The 25,931-nt window shown below is 37.5% G+C and overlaps 1 long non-coding RNA gene across 1 annotated transcript; it reads right to left on the bottom strand.

Annotated features, from left to right (window-relative positions):
- Positions 1–5,860: 5,860 nt before the first annotated feature.
- Positions 5,861–6,332, bottom strand: LOC122053721. Its single transcript, XR_006132325.1, has 3 exons — positions 6,272–6,332; positions 6,087–6,170; positions 5,861–5,969 (listed from the first exon to the last, which is right to left on the bottom strand). It is a non-coding gene; the product is annotated as an uncharacterized LOC122053721 (long non-coding RNA).
- Between the last annotated feature and the right edge of the window lie 19,599 nt (positions 6,333–25,931).

Below are 25,931 nucleotides of genomic sequence, written 5' to 3'. Positions count from 1 at the left end.
TCTACAAAGAGAAGATTTTAAAAATTCAAAACAACCCTCCTTGTTTGAATTATTGTGGCCGACCCCTACTAGCTTGATTACCAAGCAATAGGGCCGACCCCTATAGATGAGGATGTGGTCGACCCTTGCTTGGTCACCAAGCATTGGACCGACTCCCTTCTTGGACACCAAGATGGGCTTATATTTGGATGGACTTGAGGCTATAATGAGGCTACGATAGGGACCTAGAGGAAAAATTGGTTTTGGCCTTCCGATGAGCTTGAGTATCCCGTGCTCGCCCTGAACACACAACTCAAGTTCATTGATAATAACTCATTCTACTAGAGAGTTATTATCGCACTACCACACCAATCCCAAATTACATTATGGGCTCCTTCTTATCATAAGTGGTTAGTCTCCCTGTGTTTAAGATAACAAATGTCCACTAATTAAGTTTCTGACAACTCACTTAATTAATATCTAGCTCCAAGAGTAGTACCACTCAACTTCATTGTCATGTCGGACTAAGTCTACCTGCAGGATTTAACATGACATTCCTTATGAGATCCTCTTGGGGACATTCTCAACCTAGATAACTAGGACACAGATTCCTTCTATAATCAACAACACACACTATAAGTAATATCATTTCTCAACTTATCGGGCATATTGATTTATCGAGCTAAACCTCATCCTTTGATAAGTCAAAGAAATAAACATTAAATATATATGCTTGTTATTATATTAGGATTAAGAGCACACACTTCCATAATAACTAAGGTCTAATTCTTTAATTAAGTCAGTACAAAAAGAACTTACCTAAATGGTCCTACTCAATACACTTAAAGTGTATCAGTGTAATTTATTAGTCAAGATAAACTAATACTTAATTACACTACGACTATTCTGATGGTTTGTTCCTTTTCATCTTAGTCGTGAGCAACTGTTTATAATTTATAGAGAATCGACAACATGATCTTCTGAGTGTGAAACCACACTCCATGTTATCTAGTATATAAATTAATTGAACAATTACATTTAACAAATAAATGCAGATATTGACCAATGCGATTCTTTTATTTCAAAAATAAATGTTTACAAAAGCTAGGCTTTTAGTATACACTCCAACAAATACAACTACTGGCGAAGGGACCGTCGAACGGATGCCGAGCATGGGAGCGACAACCGAACCAGGCTCGGTTTGCGGCGTGCCACCCGTCATTCATGCTAAGGGATCGGGGTCCTCGGGCGACGAAGTTCCGCTCTCCCGCAAGAGGCGCCGAACGGAAGCGCCGTCTCGATCCGCTACTTCAGCCATTCAAGCCTCTGCGGAGCGAGGCGTCCCTTCCCCAGCCCCCATAATAGTGGAGGCTACTTCCTCCGATCGAACTCCGTCCGTGGCTGAGATGCAAGAGCCGCTCGCCGATCAACCACTCACCTCCCTTCCTCCGGCTGGGCAGAAGATAACCCGCTCAACCATTCATCCCGTTCGTCCTGCCCAATCCTCTGGTCCGTCTGCCTCTGCCCAATCATCGCTGGGTGGGAGATGATTTTGTTGGGTTTTTCGGGCCGCAAAAACCGCTTTTTTGCGTTGCGCAAACCCCGAAATCCCCCGCCACCGGATCCGTGCGAAGAATAAAATTTCATATACATGTTTTCTACTCCTAGATCTACACTAGATCTACAAGATCAGAGGGTATACCTTTGAAGCGAAGCCCTTTGCGTAATCCCGCTCGTCCTAGGTTCACTGAATCTCGAGAGTATCAAGGTAGATACTCCTCTATGTATATCCACACGAACAAATCGATGGAGGAGAAACTTTAGAGTGTGCTAGCACTCTATGAAGTTTCGGCCAAGGGTGGAGGAGAGGGAGAGAAGAAAGAGCTTGAGGAAGAAGAAGATGGAGTTACCACACAAAATGAAACTCCTCACAAGCACTAAAGTGGCCGACCACTTTTCATGAGGAGTTATATACTCCATGGAATTTCAAGAGTCAAAAACTCTTGATCTCCCTCATGAGGTGGCACACACATGTGCTAGCCTTGATGATGTGGCACATCACCATTAGCCACTTAATGTCAACTCACCAATGAGGTGGCAAATGGTCAAGTCAAACTTGACCCTTCATCTTCCTCTCAAGTCAAGTCAAACTTGACCACTTCTCTCCCTTGGTTGATCTAATCTAACCATTGGTTCAAATCAATTTTTAATTTAATGAATCTCTATTCATTGAATTAAATTAATTAAATGGGTCTAAGTCTAAATTAGACTCACTTAATACAAGAACCAAATTGAGTCCAACTCAATTAGCACAATTTGGATTACTCTTAATCCAATTTAGTTCATCACATGAACCTAATCCTTTAGGTTCATCAAATGAACCTAATCTCCATCTAATTGTCCTTTGTGTGAGACCCTATAGGTTCTTATAACGTTGGCAATACTCCTAAACCCATTTAAAAGCATAAGTAATGAGAGGTATCTAGCAACACATCATTACTACCCAAGTTATAAGAATGTTGAGATCCAACATCACCTTGTGACTACTAATTGTGACTCTTCACAATATATGACAAGTGTTCTTCTATCCTAAACATCTAAATTGATCAATATGAGGCATAAACTGTGTCATCCTCTAATCAATCTAAATCTTGAACTCCAAGTAGACTCACTCGATCAAATGAGCTCAATATCTTATATTAACTCATTTGGGCATGGCCATGCACTTAGTGGTCTCACTCTATCAAGAATATCGATGTCTCTCCCGTCATATAGGAGGGATAGATCCCATCTACATCACTCATATCCTTCCGCATAATTTGTTACATACCCAGTAATCGCCTTTATAGTCCACCCAGTTACGGGTGACGTTTGACGAAGCCAAAGTACGTAACTCCTTATGTAGGGAACCATGGTGACTTCAGGTCTAAGGACTAGTAGTCATACTAATAGCCACATGAGAAAGTATATGACACTCATATAACGATCCATGATACTTTCTCATGGCGGGTCATTCAGTATACATTCTCCGATGCATACCCATGTGTCAACTTGATATCTCCATATCCATGACTTGTGAGATCAAGTCATCGAGTTGACCTACATACTAGTCTTGTCGCATTAACATTGTCCCTGAATGTTAATACTCGACTAGGAATGATTAAGAGTAGTGTTCCCTATATCATCTCACTATCGATTCAACCAATCGATTGATATAGGTAAGAACCTTCTACTCAAGGACGCTATTATACTTAGTTATTTGGCACCAATACAAGTAAGTATAATAACCAAAAACAAATGCCTTTATTTATATACAAGAATATGATACAACGAGTCCATACAACAATCATCAAATGATTGGCTCTAGGGCTCTAACTAACAATCTCCCACTAGCACTAGTGTCAATCAGTGTAAGCTCTAAGCCCCAATGACCTAGTGTGACCATCATGCTTTTTCTGTGCCAAAGCCTTGGTCAAGGGATCTACGTTGTTAGCCTTTGTAGATACTCTGCAAATCTTCACATCTCTTCTCTCGATAATTTCTCGAATGAGATGGAAGCGCCGTAGTATGTGTTTGGTCCGCTGGTGTGAGCGAGGTTCCTTAGCCTGCGCAATTGCTCCATTGTTGTCACAATAGAGCTCAATAGGGTTAGCGATGCTAGGAACCACCCCAAGTTCAGTGATGAACTTGCGGATCCAAACTACCCCCTTTGCTGCTTCTGATGCAGCAATATACTCGGCCTCTGTCGTAGAATCAGCTACTGTGTCCTGCTTCGAACTCTTCCAGCTCACAACACCACCATTTATGCAAAACACGAACCCTGACTGCGATCGATAATCATCCTGGTCGATCTGGAAGCTGGCATCACTGTAACCCTTTACAGCTAGCTCATCATCACCTCCATATATCAAGAAATATTCTTTAGTCCTTCTTAAGTACTTAAGAATATTCTTGACCACTAGCCAGTGACTTTCACTTGGATCTGACTGGTATCTGCTCGTCATGCTCAAAGCATACGAGACATCAGGACGAGTACATAGCATGCCGTACATGATAGATCCTATAGCTGAGGCATAAGGGATCTACTCCATGCGGTCTCTCTCCTCTCTAGAAGAGGGACCTTGAGTCTTCGAAAGACTCATGTCATATGACATCGGCAGAAATCCCTTCTTAGAGTTCTGCATGGCAAACCGTAGGAGTACCTTGTCAATATATGTACTCTAACTTAGGCCAAGCAACCTCTTAGATCTATCTCTATAGATCTGTATGCCTAGAATTCGGGATGCTTCACCTAAGTCCTTCATTGAGAAACAAGTCCCTAGCCAAGTCTTGACAGACTGTAGCAAAGGGATGTCTTTCCCAATGAGAAGTATGTCATCCACATATAATATGAGGAAGACAACTATGTCCCCTACAACCTCCTTATAGACACAAGGTTCATCTTCATTCTTGATGAAACCAAACTGTTTGATTCACTACAACAAAAACCTTCATAGACATCGGTTTTCCACCGGTGTCTATTTCATTTTCGACCGATGTCTATGAAGCCGATGTTAAAAGTCTGCCATTTTAGACATCGGGTTAAAACCGGTGTAGTATCACTTAACGACACCGGTCTTCGAATCGGTTATTAACCGGTGTAGTATCACTTAACGACACCGTTTCATCAACGGTGTAAAACCGATGTAATATTGTATGTTAATAACACCAGTTTTGGCAGCGGTAAATGACCGATGTAATATTAGTTAATAACACCGGTTTTACAGCGGTGGAAAACCGATGTAATATGTATATTTTTTAACAGCACAAATTTGATTTCCGAAACAATGAAAAACCGACAATAATCAAAAAAAAATACACAAATATTCACAAATTATACAAATATTCTTCATTCAACAATATCCATAAAATACACAAATATTCACAAATTATATAAATAATCTTCTTACAACAATATCCATAAAATACTCAAACATTCTTTTTACATCAAAAGCTAGCTAATAGATATCAAAATCAAGGTAGAACATTCTTTTAATAACACATTAAGGTAGAACCGCACTTCAAATGTAATCTAGCATGCATTCAGGCCACTCGAACCGCACTTCATCAATTTCAACTCTGGAGTACTTGAGATTTGTAAACTGTAAAAACACATAAATAATATATTAGTAAACAAAGACTAAAAATCATAGTTGAAAAAGTAGTAAGAGCACCAGGTAACAAGATGACTAATTGGAATGCTTAAAAAGAAAAACATTCATCATTTATCTCAACCACATCATATAGTGATAGATCTATCATTCCTGGGAACTTAATATAATCCAAACCAAAAATTTTAATCTAACTACATAAACAACAATTTAATCTTTCAAATTCAATTCATTAGTAGTCGGCCCAAATGGCATAACTGTTTATCACTAAGAGTACATGAAAAGTAAATAAATTCACTTTTAGTTTGCAAATAATAAATTCACTTTTATCACTAAGAGCACATGGAAAGTAAATAAATTCCTCAGCAGCAATAAAGATGAGTAACATCAATTCATTTATATGATTTCCAATGAGATATATATATGCACCTTAGATGATAATTTATGTTTCAGAAGTGAAGCAACAGAGCATAAAGCAACAATAGTCAATAACCACACCGCATCGCCAATGTCATTCATGTAAAGATTCAGCCGTAGCAAGGACTTAGTTTTCTTAACAAACTCAACGATGCTAAAGGCGCCTTTGGGACCAATCTCATTGTTGCCAATATCTAGAAGTGTTATTTTTCCTAAACAAGAAGAAATATAGTTTTACATAATTGCTGAGAAGTAGTACAATCAATAAATACTGGAAAGCCAATAGATCTAATGAAGAAATTAAATCTGCAAGAAAGAACTGCATGGATAGAAAATCTAAGTGTGTGTAAGTCTTATTAGCTTGAGATGTATAGATCGAATTGCCTTATTCTCAACTAGTGCTCCAGCAAGACTTGCAAAACCCTATAAAATTTCACATGGAAATAAGGTGTAAGGAGTAAGGACACCAGAAACAAAGTGTAAAAGATCTAAGAATTTCATAAAAAAAACATGAAAGATTGCCCAAGAATAAGGTCATACAGAATATTCAATCATATTATTGTTAAGTTCCAGTACACGTAAAGTTTGATTTTCTTTCAGCATATCTGCAATAACCCTTGCACCCTACATAACATATTTAGCATTCAGACTTTATCAGAATCAAGAATCATTTTCTTCCTCAAGAAACAAACAACCGGAACTTGCAACAAGTAAAATTAAACAACCTCATCTCCAATACCTGAACTGTTTAGTTGGAGTTCCTGAATACATCCATTTACCTTCAAAATATCTGAAAGATGCTGCATAGGAAATTTCCACAATCTCAACATCTAATGAAAGAAATAGGAATAATGTAAAGTAAAATAACATGTCCAAAAACTTCTTGGTCAATGAGAAAAATTATTAAGAAATAAGCACATAAATAAACAAAATCAATACCCAAAAAATGTTAAATTACTCATTTTGACAAAAGTTATAAAAACAAAAAATATGTTGGTAATAGATGACAAAGAAGAAATAAATGTTACTTGAAAAGTATCATTCTCTTAATCTTAACAAAGTGACTAATACTAAGTGATATTCTGATCAACACAAAGAACTAACCCAACACAAAGAATCGAGTTTACTGTTATAGATAGCTATTTACCTTTGTCAAACCAAGTTTTAATACAACTCTTCCCATAATTACAATAAATCAAATTAAGTTGCATGGCTACAATTAGATGAAAACCTATTGTGATTAAGTTCCCAGACAATCAGGTTCCTGAAATTTGCATCATGTTCTACAAATCATAGTTCAACTAATTTCAATGAAAAGTGCAGTACGCTAGTCCTTGAGACTCAAACCTAGACTAAATTCTTTCACGACCTTTAGTTAGGCCAACATTAGACTGACAATGGGGGCATTCAAGGAAGACATGAGAGTGACTTGCACAAAGATTGACATGAAAACTTTCATGTCATCATTAAAAGTACAAATACTAGAGATGTATTATATTGTAACTATGAGCACGATAAGGCAACAGATTGTCAATTTGATTTGTTTAATATACTGAAATGCAATTTAAGATTCATACACTAGATGCATTCCTTTTCTTTCAGAGTTCAAAAATTCAAAAAAAGCGGTTCTACATAAATAAAAATATGTGGTCGTAGGATACAAAATGGAGATGATCAAGTCAATGCAATCAAAATATCAGATCTTCACTTTGTATAAGACACAAGAATGGGAATCAATAAAATCTAGAGAGGATTTTTGCAAGTATACAATGAACACAAACTCAGTGCAAAATTCTGATATCAGAAGTTCAATGCCATGCAACTTAGTAACCATGACTAGGATAACTATCTGAAAAAAGTTTAAGAAACTCACCTCCCTAATTTCATCAAGTGAGTGTGACCTCAATGGAACATTCGCAAATGTTGATAAATTCAACTTTAATAGGTCAGCAACTCTAACATACCCATCACTTCGTATATCCAGATTTAGCTCAGAAGCCATACGGCGTAAAATTCGTGTCCTGAAATTATTTGAGAAAAACTGGGTTAGTGTTAATAGTTCGAGTTGCCAGCCTTAAAGAATCAGCTCAACAAAAATATGTTCAATAAGCCTTATATACACCAACAATTGCAAAAATCATTTAGGGCATATTTGGTTGAAGGTTATTGTTGATAACCTTAATGATCTACCTAAGGTTCTGTTATTTAATCATGTGTGGTTCAAGTAATGAGTGATTCCGTAATTGAGTATGTCTGCCACATCAGCAAATGGGGATACAACCCGGAATTACCTTGGAAATGTGAGGTTTAACATGATTCCGAGGTTAACAAAAAAAATTTCCCAAAATTTTTTTCCTAAATTTTTCTCCCATGAGTATTTCAAAGATTGAACCAAACAACATTGAGTTATGTTTTATTCCCTATAACCAAGATTATGCATGATAACTTAAATCAAACATACCCTTAGGACATTACCTAAGGGGTCAAGATTACTCATCTAATCAACTCAAGTTTTAAGCAATACAAACAAGTGAAGAAAATCAATTTTGAAATGTCAGCAAAGTAAATATGTACCCAAATTTGAGATACAGAAACACAGCCATTAACCAAAACAGCAGGAAAAAACAATCAAATCTCCGACAACACCACCGACATGAAAATCAAGTTATTTGGGAAACTTGCTGACACTAAAACCTGGTAACGCCACGAATACAGTGTTGTGTAGCACCGAGTCATCCCATTGCCAAAGAAACATTGTTCAGCAGAAAGTTCATAGAGTTTGGTACATTATCTAATTCAGAAACATTGATGGGAAAGGAGAACAAAAAGAGTAAAGGAAAGGATGAGCAGATTACAAGAGATGACCAAGAGCATCGATGCGATCACTGGCTCAAAGAATCGAGTTTACTGTTATAGATTTTGGTCATGTTATATAAAATTTTGTAAACACAATATTCACTTTGAGTAGTTGCTGAATATTACCTTCACATTGGAATTAGATTGTTTAGAAACACTACGTGAAACCTCAAGCATCCTTAAAACCCGTTGTCCATCAGCATTTGCCAGGATTTTAATTCCATTATCACTAGTCGTAACAGCAAGTAATGAACCATCTTTCTGGAATCTCAGTTGAGGAAATGCCTGGCATGGAGAAATAAGAGTTGCATACAAACTCAAAGTTTGAACTGTAAGAAATATACAAGAAAAGCTAACGTAGATTAAGCTACTAACAGGAAGTCCTCCATTTGCATCAGTAGTAGTCAGTATATCAGTGTTATCCATATCCCAAAACTTAATCTGGAATTCATCCCCTGCAACCAAGAAGCGGTTCCGAGTTGTGTCGAACTGAACAACTCCCAATGAGTGTTTTCTAAAGTCATTGTATGTCTGCTTAATAGTTCCAGTCTCATTCCACTCAACTAAATGTGAAACCCCATCTTTACTTGTTCCACATGAAAAAAGTCTTGTTCCATCTGCACTATATGCCATTGTTGTGCACCAGTGGCCAGGAGCTTCATAGGCAACTCTAGATCTCAAACCCTCATAGCTCCATGCTCTGATTTTACCATCAGTTGAAGTTGAGAAGAAAAACTTCACAGATAGAAATAATGAAACACTAGAAATAAACTAAATTGAATAGAAACAGTATGTAGCAGAGCAAATACATACATAGATAGACCCGTTGAAGTGAGGACAAACAGAATAAACAGGGGCTTCATGGCCTTCAAATGATTACTGTTTCTGTCCAGTTGAAGCATCCCACACCTATTCATCATGCAACGGAACCTGTTAAGAACATACAATTCTTCTTGTACAATCTTCTGACTGATCAACCATATGGTTTTACTCACTTTAATTGCCTTGTCATCGCCGCAAGTGATGATCGAGAGAGTCTTCTTGGGATAGGAAAAGGCAATGTCATTAACACTGCCTATATGAGCATCAATCTGCAGAACAAGATGCTATCATCATCATCATATATATGGTTGCCAAACACCATAACTATTAACTGACCTCCAAATGTTGTCGTAATTCTTCATTTAGATTAAAAGCATAGATCTGCACTAGATGCTTTGAAAATGCAACACCTATTAGTATCACAGAAGAATAACAAGAATTTTAGTTTGATGAACTTGATCAAAATAATCCAACTTTGTTTTTTTGCTTCGGCATACCAAGAATAGAACCTTCAGGACTCCACAAGCATCTGTTGACAGATACAAGAATGCAATTTTTCTCCTCTGCTGAGGATGAGAAGCAAACCATCGTCGGAAAGATTACTGCTTTTTGTCAAAAGTTCTCCTCCAACATCGACTTCGACGAGGCTTGCTGTCGTCACGAACTTCACTGCAACGACACTGGTCGATAACCTAGACCAGTCGCCATTTGCCGGTTCCAAGGGAACGTTGACCGGAGATAAAAAGAAAGCTAGGCCTCCGCCATTGCTGGGCGAAACAGAGAACGAGAAGGAAGAAGAGAACCCGGGCTTGGTGCCGAAGAATCTGACTGGTTTCCAGTAAATCATAAGCCCAGAGCTCTCGTTCGCCGCACGCGTCACCCTCACCTCCGAGCTATTCATCTCAACATCGCCATAGAGGGCAAACTCCGTGGCGAAGCTCCGATTTTTCCCCGACCGAACGAAAGAGAAGAAGAGAGCGTTTCCTTCTCCAGTCGATGCGCAGTTCCCAGGTGACAAAGGGGCGACAAGCAGAAGGATGATGGCGAGAATGAGAGCAGAAGCGGTCGAGGACGTCGTCATTGGAAAGATCCCTAGGCGAGGTGCAAAATGTGCAGACGACGAAGGAGCCGAAACCCTAAGCACCAGGAAGCATGAGAAAAAGACGGAGAAACCAGAAACCAGAAAGCATGAGGAGAAGAAACCCTAAGAGATGGAGCAACCCGCGAGAGGGCAAAGACGGAAGGGAGAGGAGAAGAGAAGGGGAAAGAGGATATGGATGTGGTCGTTTTCCACAGACCTCACAAGGGAGTCGTGTGTTGATCTTGATCGGAGAGGAAGGGGGCGTCGATCTAGCAAGGGGAAGGACGTCGCGATATAGGTTTAGGTTTGGAGGGAAGTGTTGTAAATTTTGGCTAAGTATGGGTGAAAAAATTAAATTATTTTATTTATCATAGACACCGGGTTTTAAAAACCGCTGTTAAAATCGGTGTCTATTAACGAAAAAAAAGGCGCTCATAGACATCGGTTTTTGGAAAAACTGGTGTAAAATACTCAAAGACATCGGTTTTTGCTTAAAACTGTTGTTGTTCCATTGATGTCTATGAGGGATTTTGTTGTAGTGATTGCATCATCGAATCGAATATTCCAGCTCCGAGAAGCTTACTTTAGTCCATAAATGGACCTATGCAGCTTGCATACTCTACTAGTATGTTGTGGATCTTCAAAACCCTCAGGTTGTGTCATGTACACATCCTCGAGCAGGTTTCCATTCAGAAACATGGTTTTGACATCCATTTGCCAGTATGCTGCAATAGCAAGCATGATCCGAATGGACTTAAACATCGCTACTGGAGAAAAGGTTTCATCATAGTCAATACCATAAATTTGCTTGAAACCTTTAGCTACCAAGCGACCCTTATAGATAAGTCCATCTATGTCAGTCTTTCTCTTAAAGACTCACACCCTATGGGTTTTACACCCTCAGGTGGATCAACCAAAGTCTATATTTGGTTGGTGTACATGGATTCCATCTCAGATCTCATGGCTTCTAGCCATTTCTCAGAATCTGGGCTCATCACAGCTTCCTGATAGGAGGTGGGTTCATCCTCTATGAGCACAACGTTATCATGGTCAGACAAGAGAAATGAGTATCTCTCAGGCTGATGGCGTACCCTATCAGACCTGCGAAGAGGTATGTCTACTTGAACTGGTTGTTGTTCCTCAACTCCTTGTGGAACAACATCATCCACAACACTTTGTGGTTCCAGTTCAACTTCCATTGAGGCTTCTGTGCTATGGTCCATTTCTTGAACTTCTTCAAGATCGAATGTATTCTCACTAGTCTTTCTAGAAACAAAATCCCTTTCTAGAAATACCCCAGTCTTAGCCACAACTATCTTGTGTTGACCGGGAATGTAGAAGTAATATCCCTTCGTTTCCTTGGGATATCCAATGAAATAACACTTGTCGGATTTGGGTCCTAATTTATCTGAGACTTGGCGTCTAACGTAAGCCTCACAACCCTAAATCCTCATAAAAGACACCTGGGCATCTCTCCCAGTCCATATCCTATATGGTGTTTTTATTACAGCCTTAGATGGAACTTGGTTGAGAATGAAAGCTGTTGTGTCTAGAGCATAACCCCAAAGAGATGTAGGAAGATCTGTGTGACTCATCATAGACCATACCGTATCTAATAGGGTACGATTCCTCCTTTCGGATACACCATTCCACTGTGGTGTTCCAGGAGGAGTGAGTTAGGATAGAATCCCACACTCAGCTAGATGGTCATGAAACTCATGGCTAAGGTATTCTCCACCTCGATCAGATCGAAGTATCTTAATACTCTTGCCAAGCTGGTTTTGTGCTTCATTCTTGAATTCTTTGAACTTTTCAAAGGATTCTGACTTATGTGTCATCAGGTACACATAACCATATCTACTGAAGTCATCAATAAATGTAATGAAGTACCTATAACCACCTCTAGTAGTGACATTGAAAGAGCCACATACATCACTATGTATAAGACCTAACAAGTCAGTCGCTCTCTCACTGTGTCCACTAAAGGGAGTCTTGGTTATCTTGCCTAGAAGGCATGACTCGCATGTCTCATATGATTCAAAATCAAATGAGTCTAGCAAACCATCTTTATGGAGCTGGGATAAGCGTTTGTCATTTATATGACCTAAGCGACAGTGCCAGAGATAGGTTGGGTTCATGTCATTTGACTTGAAACTCTTGATACTTATGTTATAGATAGGGCTCTCAAGGTCTAGAATATAGAGTCCGTTCATCAGAGGTGCACTACAATAGAACATTTCATTTAAATAAACTGAACAACATTTGTTCCTTATTATAAATGAAAAACCTTTCTTGTCCAAACAAGAAACTGAAATTATATTCTTAGTTAAAGCAGACATATAACAACATTCATCTAATTCTAATACAAGCCCAGAAGGCAGAGATAGATGATAAGTTCCTACAGCAACAGCAGCAACCTGTGCTCCATTGCCTATTCGTAGGTCCACCTTGTCCTTCGTCAATGCCCTGCTATTTCTCAGCGCCTACACATTAGTACAAATGTGAGAAGCACATCCAGTATCTAATACCCATGATGAAGAAATAGATAGATTGACTTCTATAAGATAGATACCTGAAGTGAAAGTCTCACTTCTCTTCTTCTTAAGATCTTCCAGGTAGATTTTGCAGTTCCTCTTCCAGTGCCCGGTCTGACCGTAGTGGAAGCAGGTAGCATCCTTGGTGACCCCTCCTTTGGGTTTCAGTGCCTTGCCTTTGCCCTTGGCTTGGGACTTTCCCTTACCTTTAGGCTTGCCCTTGCCCTTATGCCTTTGCACCATCAGAATGGAGTTAGGCTTAACCTTCTTAAGGTTGATCTCAGCAGTTCTCAACATACTCAGAAGCTCAGGCAATGGCTTGTCAATTTCATTCATGTTATAATTTAGAACGAATTGACTATAGCTATCTGGCAAGGATTGCAAGATCAGGTCAGTGGCCAGCTCTTGGCCAAGCGAGAATCCCAACCTCTGTAGGTTTTCTATGTACCCAATCATTTTGAGTACATATGGTCATACGGGAGTCCCATCTTGCATCTTGCACTGAAACAGTACCTTAGAGATCTCGAATCTCTCGTGTCTCACTTGTCCTGATATAGTTAACGAAGATGTTCAACCATATCATAAGCGCCCATCAACTCGTGTTGCTTCTGAAGCTCAGAGTTCATGGTCGCGAGCATAAGACATGACACATCTAATGCGTCATCTTGATGCTTCTTATAAGCATCATGATCAGCTCGCATGGCAGTGGCAGGAGGTGCCTCAGGAATGGGCTGCTCCAGGACATACAGTTTTCGTTCTTGTATGAGAACGATTCTCAGATTCCTGTACCAGTCCAGGAAATTAGCTCCATTGAGCTTGTCCTTCTCAAGGACGGAACGCAGGGAGAAAGAGTTTGTATTTGACGTCATGATTATCTACAACAGAAAAATACAGAAAAATAAATAAATATCATATTCTACTAATCATCTAATTAGGCCTTTAATTAAATGATGCTCCCACTGAATTCTATAATTCATGTGGGACAAGATCCATATCATACTATGCCCTGAGTTAGCTTTGGCTAAATTGCCCAAGATTTAGTATGATCGGTAGGTAACCAATTACCAATTACATCTCTATGCAACTCTTGTTTATAGGATCAAGATCCGCATTTATATTAAAACTTGAGTTAGCTTTGGCTAATACACCCAAGAGTTAATATAAACGTGATTTTGACCTATCTACCAACCATTGGAAAATGCCTATAGTTAAACTCGATCCAATTGAGTTAACTAGTTACTCAATCTAATTGAGTTGTACTCACCCATGCGTTGATAGGCGGGACCAAGATTGTCCCTCCGTACCCTACCAAGATAACATGTGTTGCTCTGCTTTGGCAGATTCAACAACAACATGTGATCGAGGTAGTGATAGGTATCACGACATGGTAGACATTTTTGAGTTGACCCGATTGAGATCTAATCTAATCGACGATGCGTATCATATACTCGATTTAGATCTAATCTAATCGTGGAGGTGCATCATGTGCGCGACTTAGATCTAATCTAATCATTAAGGCACTAATTAATTACTAATCTAGCATGCATCACATATACACACACAAGCAATTAATTAAACTTTTTGTGATTAGTCATGGCCCTACTACGATCTTCTCAAGCCAATGAAAAGATCAGATGGTCAACCTAAGGTCAATAGCTTCTCAAGCTCCTTCCTTTGACCACCTCGTGTTGCTCGCACCCTCCTCGTAACTCCATCTCGAGTGGATCTTCCACTGCCTCAATTTTGTACATTACAAAAGGTGAAACTTGAGTTACATTCGAGTCTAAACTATTTACAATAGGAATAAATAAATAGAAGGGCACAACGCGTAGGTCGTGAATCAAGTACAACACGCACATCACAGAAACTGGCACGCAGGCCATAATATGAATTACAACACAATTTCCAATCAAATTGGGGTCTTTGGGCCATGACTATCACAAAATGATACATAATTCTAAATTATGTAATTTCTATAAATTTCTGTAAATTTTCAATAATTTTTTTTTAAAAATTTTATGAGTAAAAATTCCCGGCGATCCCGTTTAGCGATTTTCGGGTGCAATCGCGGAACGAAGCCCCTTGCGGGGTTAGTGGCAGCACCCCTACCCGCGATATAACCATCGCGAGTGTTCCTAAGCGATCCTACAGCGCCTTAGCCCGCTGTCCTAAAATGATTTGGGACGAAACTTTGTTGTTTCAGAAAAATTTTCTCGGTAGTCGAAGCCTACAAGTGTTTAAACTCTTGTGCTTCGCTTCTATGAGAAAAATACCCATAAAATCTACAAAAACACAAACTTACAGAAATTCACAGATCTGTAATTTTCATAAAAATACAAATTACAACTCGTACGTGCTTCTCACGTGGCTCTGATACCATTGTTGGGTTTTTCGGGCCGCAAAAACCGCTTTTTATGTTGCGAAAACCCCGAAATTCCCATGCCACCGGATCCGTGCGAAGATTAAAATTTCGTAAAAACTTTCACATACGAGTTTTCTAAGCCTAGATCTACAAGATCAGAGGGTATACCTTTGAAGCGAAGCCCTTCGCGTAATCCTGCTCGTCCTAGGTTCACCGGATCTCGAGAGTATCAAGGTAGATACTCCTCTATATGGATCCACACGAACAAATCGATGGAGGAGAAACTTTAGAGTATGCTAGCACTCTATGAAGTTTAGGCCAAGGGTGGAGGAGAGGGAGAGAAGAAAGAGCTTGAGGAAGAAGAAGATGGAGTTACCACACAAAATGAAACTCCTCACAAGAGCTAAAATGGCCAGCCATTTTTCATGAGTTATATACTTCATGGAATTTCAAGAGTCAAAAACTCTTGATCTCCCTCATGAGGTGGCACACACATGTGCTAGCCTTGATGATGTGGCACATCACTATTAGCCACTTAATGCTAACTCACCAATGAGGTGGCAAATGGTCAAGTCAAACTTGACCCTTCATCTTCCTCTTAAGTCAAGTCAAACTTGACCACTTCTCTCCATTGGTTGATCTAATCTAACCATTGGTTCAAGTCAATTTTTAATTTAATGAATCTCTATTTATTGAATTAAATTAATTAAATGAGTCTAAGTCTAAATTAGACTCACTTAATACGTGAACCAAATTGAGTCCAACTCAATTAGCACAATTTGGATTACTCTTAATCCAATTTAGTTCATCACATGAACCTAATCCTTTAGGTTCATCAAATGAACCTAATCTCCATCTAATTGTCCTTTGTGTGTCACCCTATAGGTTCTTATAACATTGGCAATACTCCTAAACCCATTTAGAAACATAAGTAATGAGCGGTATCTAGCAACACATCATTACTACCCAAGTTATAAGAATGTTGAGATCCAACATCACCTTGTGACTACTAATTGTGACTCTTCACAATATATGATAAGTGTCCTTCTATCCTAGACATCTACATTGATCAATATGAGGCATAGACCATGTCATCCTCTAATCAATCTAAATCTTGAACTCCAAGTAGACTCACTCGATCAAATGAGCTCAATATCTTATATTGACTCATTTGGGCATGGTCATGCACTTAGTGGTCTCACTCTATCAAGAATATCAATGTCTCTCCCGTCATATAGGAGGGATAGATCCCATCTACATCACTCACATCCCTCCGCATAATTTGTTACATACCTAGTAATCGCCTTTATAGTCCACCCAGTTACGGGTGACGTTTGACGAAACCAAAGTGTGTAACTCCTTATGTAGGGAACCATGGTGACTTCAGGTCCAAGGACTAGTAGTCATACTAATAGCCACATGAGAAAGTATATGACACTCATATAACGATCCATGATACTTTCTCATGGCGGGTCATTCAGTATACATTCTCCAATGCATACCCATGTGTCAACTTGATATCTCCATATCCATAACTTGTGAGATCAAGTCATCGAGTTGACCTACATGCTAGTCTCATCACATTAACATTGTCCCTGAATGTTAATACTTGACTAAGAATGATTAAGAGTAGTGTTCCCTATATCATCTCACTATCGATTCAATCAATCGATTGATATAGGTAAGAACCTTCTACTCAAGGACGCTTTTATACTTAGTTATTTGGCACCAATACAAGTAAGTATAATAACCAAAAATAAATGCCTTTATTTATATACAAGAATATGATACAACGAGTCCATACAACAATCATCAAATGATTGGCTCTAGGGCTTTAACTAACAGATTTGTCACCGCCACCCTGTTGGTTGCTACTCGGAAAACCTAGAGGTTCCACTGTACAAAAATTTTGTACAAAGGTCTGAACCTTTTCCTAGCTATCATGTGTTCTTTTAAATTAAATTTTGGATCGCCTGCGGAACTTAACACGTTTGATCCAAAACTTAATCTATTTGTTCTTTTAGGTTTTGACTTGGGTCTCCTGCGGAACTTAACACGTTCGACCCAAATCACCTTAAGTTATTAATTCCATTAAATATTAATTTCCATAATTGGTTCCCAGTACTGACGTGGCGAGGCACACGACCTTCTTGGATATGGGAGCAACCACCACCGACTAGACAAAACCTTTTATAGAAAGCTAATATTTAATTCCCTAAAATAACTTTAGGTCAACCGAAAAGAACAATCAAATCACAAGGAAAAAAAACAAAGAAACACTATATCGAAAACAAATTCAAAACACTAGAATCGTATGCCTCTTGTATTTAGTATTATTTCCAAAAATAACTAGTATGATGCGGAAAGAAAAATTACTAGTTATACCTTTTAGAAAGACCTCTTGATCTTCTACCGTATTCCTCTTCTAACCTCGGACGTTGTGTGGGCAACGATCTTCCGAGATGAGAACCACCAAGCACCTTCTTCTTCCTTACAAGTTTTGGCCATCAAAACTTCTCCTAGGATGAAGAGGTTCGACCACCACCACCATGCTCCAAGGGATGCTAGAAAAGAGGCTTCTTTTCTCTCCTTCTTCTCCTTCTTAGATCCGGCCACCAAAGCTATCTCCACCATGAGAAGGTTTCGGCCACACAAAGGAGAGGAGAGGAAAGAAAGGGTCGGCCACACCCAAGGAGAAAAGAGAGGGAAAATAGAATAGAGTCGTTAGCCTTGAAGCCTCCTCTACCCCCTCTTTTATAATCCTTGGTCTTGGCAAATAAGGAAAATTTAATAAAAACTTAATTTTTTGCCATTGAAAAGGAAAATTTATTTAATTAAAATAATTTTCTCTTTTCAAATTATAATGGCCGGCCACTCTTCTCCACAAAACAAGGAGAGTTTTAATTAAAACAAAAATTAAAACTTCCTAATTTATTTATAGAAATTTATAAAAATTTCTCCAATAATTTTAATCCCTTCATGATTGGTTAATAAAAAGAAATTTTATAAATTAAAATCTTTCTTTTAAACATGTGGATAATTTCCAAAAAAGAAAGTTATCTCTAAAAATTAAAATCTCCTTTCAATCTACAAATAAGGAAAGATATTAAATCTTTTCTTAATCTTTTGTAGAAACTAATAAAAGAGAATTTTTAATTTTTAAACTTTCTTTTAAATCATGAATATAATTAAAAGGAAATTTTTTACCAAAATTAAAATCAACCTTTTAATCTACAAATAAGGAAAGAGATTTTAACTCTTCTCTTAATCTTTTGTAGAATCTTATAAAAGGAAGGATTTAAATTTTTAAACTCTCTTTTAAATTATATTATCCACATAAGAAAAATTTTAAAATTAAAATTCCTTTTTATTTAATAGGGCCGGCCACATGAATTCACCCCTGAACATACCCATGGCCGGCCCTAGCTTGGTCTCCAAGCTAGCTTGGCCGGCCCCTATAGGGTGGGTAAGAAGGTGGGTATATGTGGGTATAGTACTCTATAATTAAGAGGCTACGATAGGGACCGAGATGAGGAATTGGTTTTGGTCTCCCGATAAAATTAAGCATCCCGTGCTCGCCTCGAACACACAACTTAATTTTATCAATAATAATTAATTCCACTAGAGAACTATTATTGAACTACCGCACCAATCCCAAATTACATTTTGGGCTCCTTCTTATCATGAGTGTGTTAGTCTCCCTGTGTTTAAGATAACAAATGTCCACTAATTAAGTAAGTTACTGACAACTCACTTAATTAATATCTAGCTCCAAGAGTAGTACCACTCAACTTCATCATCATGTCGGACTAAATCCACCTGCAGGGTTTTAACATGACAATCCTTATGAGCTCCTCTTAGGGACATTCTCAACCTAGATTACTAGGACACATTTTCCTTCTATAATCAACAACACACACTATAAGTGATATCATTTCCCAACTTATCGGGCTTATTGATTCATCGAACTAAATCTCACCCATTGATAAATTAAAGAAATAAATATCAAATATATGTGATTGTTATTATATTAGGATTAAGAGCACACACTTCCATAATAACTGAGGTCTTTGTCCCTTTATAAAATCAGTATAAAAGAAACGACCTCTAATGGTCCTACTCAATATACTCTTAGTGTACTAGTGTAATTATATAGTTAAGATAAACTAACACCTAATTACACTACGACCTTCCAATGGTTTGTTCCTTTCCATCATGGTCGTGAGCTACTGTTTATAATTTATAAGGTACTGATAACATGATCTTCTGTGTGTGACACCACACACCATGTTATCTACAATATAAATTAATTGAACAACTACATTTATCACAAATGTAGACATTTGACCAATGTGATTCTTATTTCTAGATAAATGTTTATACCAAAAGCTAGGCTTTTAGTATACACTCTAACAATCTCTCACTTATACTAAAAGACTAAGCTGCCATATCTGCTGCCATACATCTTATTCCCATGCCTTTCAAAAGGCTCTTGCCTTAAGGACCTTAGGTTATCATCTGATGCAATCTAGGCGGCAACAACTTCTCCTCGTTATACAATTTCTCGTATTGGGTAGTACTTGCGCTCTATTGTGTTTACTTGCCTTATAGACTCATGGTTTCTTCGAGTTTGTTACTGCACCATTATTATTACAATAAATTATAATAATCTTTGGACAAAGTAGAAATCATATCTAAGTCTATCTTGAGGTAATTAAGTCATTCAGCTTTTATGGCTACCTCAGAGGCTTGCCATATACTCAGCTTTTATGGTGGAGTCCAGAAAAACACCTATGCTTATCACTTTTCCATAGTTATGACTTTTCCTCCTAAAGTAAACACAAAACCCCGAGGTCGACTTATTATTGTCCCTATCCGATTGGAAGTCAAAATCCGTGTAACCCACAGGGACCAAATTAACTGCCTTGTAAGCTAGCATATAATCTCTAGCGCCTCTAAGGTACTTTAATAATTGCTTTACTGCAGTCCAATGTCCTTGTCTAGGGTTACTTTGATATCTGCTAACTATGCCCTTGGCAAAACAGATTTCTGATCTCGTGCATAGCATACATTAGGTTGTCTAACTGCCGAAGCATAAAGAACTGCCTATATGTCCTCAATCTCCTTTGATGTCATCGGAGACATCTCTTTAGATAAAGACACTCCATGCTTAAAAGGTAAGAAACCTTTCGAGGAATTTTGCTTGCTTAAAACGAGCAAGGATTTTCCAATGTATCAAGCTTGGGATAAGTAAAATATATTTTTTCTTTCGATCCCTTATTACTTTGATCTCAAAAATATATACATTCTCCCAAGTCCTTTATATCGAATTATTTGGACAACCATACCCTTACTTCTGACAACATTTTGATATTATTTCCAACTACCAAAAATGTTATATACGTATAGTACAAGAAATACCACCACGTTTCCATCACACCTTTTTGTGTACACAAGACTTATCCGTTTACTCAATAAATCCATAGGTCTGGATTACTTTGATAAACCAGATGTTCCAAGACCTTGAAGCTTTGCCTCAGTCCATAGACTGATTGAGCTTGCACACAAGATGCTCTTAGCCCTTTGCAATGAACCCTTCTGGTTGCTTTATATGGATGCTTTCATCAAGACTTCCATTAAGGAATGCTGTCTTGACATCCACTTGCCAAATAGATAAAAGAATCCGAATAGACTTAAGCATGGCTACCAGTGAAAAAGTTTCCTTTTTCATCAAGCCTTGCTTTGAAAGTTACTACCTTCATTTCTATCCCTCTTTTCCTATTATAGACCTTTTTACACCCAAAGGCTTTTACACCATTTGGTGGTTCTACAAGCTTCCAGATTTTATTAGAATACATATATTCTAATTCTGTTATTCATTACTCTTTGCCAAGATGTTGCATCTTTATCTTGGAGTGTTTCGTCATATGTCCGGAGATCAGGTTCATGTCCTCCAGGGATCGAGTCCAAAAACTCTCCCAAAACATGAATCTTTTTAGGTTGCCTAACAACCCTCCCACTACGACAAGACACTTTCTGCAATTGTGTATCATTTGTGATACGTGTTGCAGTTTCCTTGTGGTATCTCATCTTGTACAGTTGGTACTAGATTAGACATGTCTTTTATTATTTCCTTAAGAACAAATTTTCTTATGGGCACATGGTTTATTACATAGTCCTTTTCTAAATATCGGCCATTGATGCTAACAATGACCTTCTGATTTTTTAAGACTATTAACCTACTTTCATTTCTCTAGGATAACCCACAAACAAGTGAATTCCTGTCCAACTTATCATTGTCTCTCTTCTGCATATGTGCTGGACTACCCGAATCTGAATATGCTTCGAAATAGGCTTACGCCTATTCAGCAATTCTATATGACTAGAGAGTTCTGACTTTAGAAGGTACTATATTCACTTCTGTTTCCAGAGTATATCCTTAAAATGATTTTGATAATATTCTTAATAACTCATCAATCTACTTATTTCCATAAGAGTCCTATACCTTCCTTTTCCTACACCATTCTGTTGGGGTGTACCAGGTGCAGTTAGTTAGGATTGAATCCCTACTTCTGATAAATGACTCCTAAATTCTCCCAAGAGGTACTTGCCACTACGATCTTATCGTAGTGTCTTGATACTTTTACTTTGTCGTTTCTCCACATCAGCCTCGTATTCTTTGAATTAATCAAAGCACTTAGACTTGCGGCACATCAAGTAAATATATCTGTATCTCAAATAGTTGTCTATAAAATAGATGAAATATTTGAAACAACCTCTTGCATGGATGCTCATAGGATCACACAAATCAGAATGAACCAATTCCAATATATCTTTGATTCCTTACCCCTTAGACTTAAAAGCTTCTTGGTTATTTTTCCTTCCAAGTAAGACTCGTAGGTTAGAAAGATTTCCACTACTAATGAACCCAAAAGTTCATCAGCTACCAATGAATCCTACTCAAGTTAATATAACCTAGCCTTAGAAGCCAAAGATATAATTGGTTCATTTTCGAAGGTTACTTTCTCTTAAAGTTAGAAGATGTGTTACTAATTTCCATTTGTTGCATCGTGAGAGTTATTGGATTTATAAATTTCCAACCAACGCATGCGTAGATAACTTCCTCTTTTCCTTAATAACAACTCTGTTATTTAAAAGAGGCAGAATATCAAATTCTTTGAATAGTTTAGAAACTGAAAACTAGTTCTTTCTAAACTTGGTGCGTAAAGACAATTACTCAAAAATCCATATTTTATTCTTATCAAAAGATAAACATCTCCCACTGCAACAGCTACCATTTTTACAGTAGTGCCCATGTAGACGGTGTTTTAATTTTCATTTAGTTGCCGGGTTTCCTGGAACCCTGCAATGAATTGCGGACATGATTAATGGCATCTGTATCTACACTCCAGGTTCTGGTAGATAACACTACTAAACATGTTTCAACTAATGAATTAAATACACCTATATTGTTATTAGTTCTAAGAAGACAGTCTACCTTAATATCCAAGTCCTATTTCCAATCATTACAATTGGGATTACTAAGTCTTTCTTATAGTATAACTACTAGGGGATTGACAAACATTTTAAATCCTAAGAATCACAAAAATATTTGGTCAAGATCAACTCCTTAAAATCTCCATGAATTTTGTGTATACAAAATCGAAGAGGAGATTTTATTCATTAATTTTATTATCTCGTCAACTTTACTTTATGACGAATAAAATTAATAGTTGATCTGTCTTTGATCAAATATTTGGTCAAAAACTCTTTTGAATTTAAAATAACATTGATTCCTCAAACAATATTATTTAAATTCACCAACACCTCAAACACCGTGAATTTTGCATGCCACATTAGTGTGGACGTATACAAATTCATCATTTGTAAGAGGAGGGTTTTACCCATTGACTATCTTGTCAATATAACTTTTTGACAAATAAAATTACCTCAAACACCATGAATCTTGTATGCCACGTTAGTGTGGACGTATACAAATTCAAACATTTGTAAGAGGGGTTTATTAATTTTATTATATTGCCAATCTAGTTTTATGACAAATCAATAGTTGGTGTCCCTTTGGTCACACAAGTGATAGTAGTGACTCCGTTGGGGAGGATACTATTAAATGTGTCTAAGTGTATACCATTACTTGACACTAAGTCCATTAATAAGATTATGCCCCTTCCGTTGGGGAAGATCACATGCTCTTAATTAACTTCCTATAGTCATCCAAAAATGGAAGTCTGTTCTAGTGATCCACAAACAAGCTCATCCGTTATGGAGGAAGGCACTCAGAGCCAACGCGCAAGCTTGTTTGCATCACTTACAAACCAGTAATGGAGACCATGGGATTTACTTAAAAATCTCTCTCCCACTTAGCTATTTATAAATGAGGAATTTTAACTATGCTAGCCTACTAAATATGTAAACCAATATCACACACAACACAATATAAAAGCAATAAATAGAAAATCTAATTTTCAACTATTATGTCTTTTATCTCTAGTTGTTCTCCGTGTGTTGTCATCCCAAGCTGCTGCCATATTTGGCCACCGCCACCGGGTCTAGCTGTCGCATCCATCTTGCTCCTAGTTCCGCTGCGCCTCTGGTCCTTAGAAGGTTCCACGCTTTGCAAGATTCGATCCGCGACATAAATAGAATTTTACATTTTTGATCCTATATTCCATAAAAGGAATGTACATGTATCTAGATCAAAAATAAAATCCTAATAAAACTAAATACAGCTCCTGCTGTATTTTATAATACAATCATGCACACACATATAAATGCCCTTGACATGTCCAAGGGTCCAATAACACACATAATAACTAAAAGCCATAATAGTTGGATCCTGCATCCACAAAGTTAGCACATCCTACTATTATCCTGCCTAAATTATGTATGACATGTGCATAATTAAACTAATACCAAATACACAGAGGCAAAACCCTAGCTCTGATACCAATTGTTGGTTGCTACTCGGAAAACCTAGAGGTTCCACTGTACAAAAAATTTGTACAAAGGTCTTAACCTTTTCCTAGCTACCATGTGTTCTTTTAAATTAAATTTTGGAAATCCTGCGGAACTTAACACGTTTGATCCAAAACTTAATCTATTTGTTCTTTTAGGTTTTGACTTGGATCTCCTGCAGAACTTAACACGTTCGACCCAAATCACCTTAAGTTATTAATTCCATTAAATATTAATTTCCATAATTGGTTCCCAGTACTGACGTGGCGAGGCACACGACCTTCTTGGATATGGGAGCAACCACCACCGACTAGACAAAACCTTTTATAGAAAGCTAATATTTAATTTCCTAAAATAACTTTAGGTCAACCGAAAAGAACAATCAAATCACAAGGAAAAAAAAACAAAGAAACACTATATCAAAAACAAATTCGAAACACTAGAATCGTATGCCTCTTGTATTTAGTATTATTTCCAAAAATAACTAGTATGATGCGGAAAGAAAAATTACTAGTTATACCTTTTAGAAAGACCTCTTGATCTTCTACCGTATTCCTCTTCTAACCTCGGACGTTGTGTGGGCAACGATCTTCCGAGATGAGAACCACCAAGCACCTTCTTCTTCCTTACAAGTTTCGGCCATCAAAACTTCTCCTAGGATGAAGAGGTTCGGCCACCACCACCATGCTCCAAGGGATGCTAGAAAAGAGGCTTCTTTTCTCTCATTCTTCTCCTTCTTAGATCCGGCCACCAAAGCTATCTCCACCATGAGAAGGTTTCGGCCACACAAAGGAGAGGAGAGGAAAGAAAGGGTCGGCCACACTCAAGGAGAAAAGAGAGGAAAAATAGAATAGAGTCGTTAGCCTTGAAGCCTCCTCTACCCCCTCTTTTATAATCCTTGGTCTTGGCAAATAAGGAAAATTTAATAAAAACTTCCTTAATTCTTTTGCCATTGAAAAGGAAAATTTATTTAATTAAAATAATTTTCTCTTTCCAAATTATAATGGCCGGCCACTCTTCTCCACAAAACAAGGAGAGTTTTAATTAAAACAAAAATTAAAACTTCCTAATTTGTTTATAGAAATTTATAAAAAATCCTCCAATAATTTTAATCTATTCATGATTGGTTAATAAAAAGAAATTTTATAAATTAAAATCTTTCTTTTAAACATGTGGATAATTTCCAAAAAAGAAAGTTATCTCTAAAAATTAAAATCTCCTTTCAATCTACAAATAAGGAAAGATATTAAATCTTTTCTTAATCTTTTGTAGAAACTAATAAAAGAGAATTTTTAATTTTTAAACTTTCTTTTAAATCCTGAATATAATTAAAAGGAAAGTTTTTACCAAAATTAAAATCAACCTTTTAATCTACAAATAAGGAAAGAGATTTTAACTCTTCTCTTAATCTTTTGTAGAATCTTATAAAAGGAAGGATTTAAATTTTTAAACTCTCTTTTAAATTATATTATCCACATAAGAAAAATTTTAAAATTAAAATTCCTTTTTATTTAATAGGGCCGGCCACATGAATTCACCCATGAACATACCCATGGCCGGCCCTAGCTTGGTCTCCAAGCTAGCTTGGCCGGCCCCTATAGGATGGGTAAGAAGGTGGATATAGGTGGGTATAGTACTCTATAATTAAGAGGCTACGATAGGGACCGAGAGGAGGAATTGGTTTTGGTCTCCCGATAAAATTAAGCATCCCGTGCTCGCCCCGAACACACAACTTAATTTTATCAATAATAATTAAT

Source organism: Zingiber officinale, chromosome 3A (assembly GCF_018446385.1).
Source record: "Zingiber officinale cultivar Zhangliang chromosome 3A, Zo_v1.1, whole genome shotgun sequence".
NCBI lineage: Eukaryota > Viridiplantae > Streptophyta > Magnoliopsida > Zingiberales > Zingiberaceae > Zingiber > Zingiber officinale.
This window is presented reverse-complemented; position numbering and strand designations above follow the sequence as displayed.